The 1,243-nt window shown below is 40.0% G+C and overlaps 1 pseudogene; it reads right to left on the bottom strand.

The window, feature by feature from the left end:
• Window positions 1-223: 223 nt before the first annotated feature.
• On the bottom strand, window positions 224-322 carry LOC132297968 (small nucleolar RNA R71; annotated as a pseudogene).
• Between the last annotated feature and the right edge of the window lie 921 nt (window positions 323-1,243).

Consider the following 1,243-nt stretch of genomic DNA (forward strand, 5'->3'; position numbering starts at 1 on the left):
ACCTTATAAGCATTTGGATGAGTTTCTTGAAGTATGTTCCACCGTAAAATATACGGACATACCGGAAGAGGTTTTAAGACTTAAACTTTTTCCATTCACCTTAAAAGACAAGGCAAAGTATTGGTTTAACAATCTTAGGCCTTTTTTTAATCACTTCTTGGGCAGAAATGCAACAAGAGTTCTTGAAGAAGTACTATCCGGTTTCTAAGACCAATGTCATGAGGACCTCAATTCGAGAATTTTCACATGGGGATGGAGAAACGTTTCATGAGGCATGGGAACGCTTCAATGAATTGCCTAGGAAGTGTCCACATCATGACATGCCCAAGTGACAATTAGTTTAACACTTCTTTGAGAGCTTATCGGACAATTATAAGGGTATGGTTGATGCTTCCATGGGTGGCTTATACATTGATAGGCATGAGGATGACGTGTGGTGTCTTTATAAAAGCATGAGTGAAAATTCTTTGCATAGAACACTATTATCCAAGAATGGTAGAAATTCACAAGGTAGGAAGAGTGTTGGCTTACATCAAGTCGAACATTCAAATGAAATAGCCGCCGAAATGAAGTCTTTGTCTCAAAGGTTTGATCAATTTTTGATTAACCAAAACTCGGCGAACCAAGTATCTTCCTTCCCTAACCATTCTCATCGTGCATCAAATGAAACATGTATGACTTGTTCTAGTGTTCTTCATTCTACTTCTCATTGTCCTCACGGACAAGTGCAAAGTGAACCTAATGAAAAAGTCAATGCGGCTTTTGTGAACCAAGGGAACAATCCTTATGGTACTCATTATAATCCAAGTTGGAGGAATCATCCGAATTTATCTTGGAAAAACCAAAGAGAGGGCTCAAACCCTTCCCAAGGCGGTTTTCAAGGGAAGTACACCCCACCTCCACTTCAAAACCAAGGATCCCAAGGTTATAGACCCTATCAATCACAAGGGAATCAATTTGCTAGTTCTCATTTTCCCAACCAATCCTATTTCCAAGGTAATACTAGAAGTCCCGCCTTTGAAGAGAAAGTTTTGAATGCTTTGGGCACTTTAGAGGCTAACACTCAATTGCTTCATTCTCACTCTCAATCTATTGCAAAGCTAGAAATCCAAGTAGGACAAATAGCAAGCACTCTCAATGCAAGAGAGAAGGGAAAGATGCCTATAAATGCCCCACCTAAGCAACAATGCATTGTGGAAACCCATTCCTCATCGGAAGGCCACACCATTGAACATGTTAATGC

The sequence above is a fragment of the Cornus florida genome, unplaced genomic scaffold (genome assembly GCF_030987335.1).
Source record: "Cornus florida cultivar Cherokee Brave unplaced genomic scaffold, ASM3098733v1 CherokeeBrave_3.0.0_Hap2_Chr02, whole genome shotgun sequence".
NCBI classification, from domain to species: Eukaryota; Viridiplantae; Streptophyta; class Magnoliopsida; order Cornales; family Cornaceae; genus Cornus; species Cornus florida.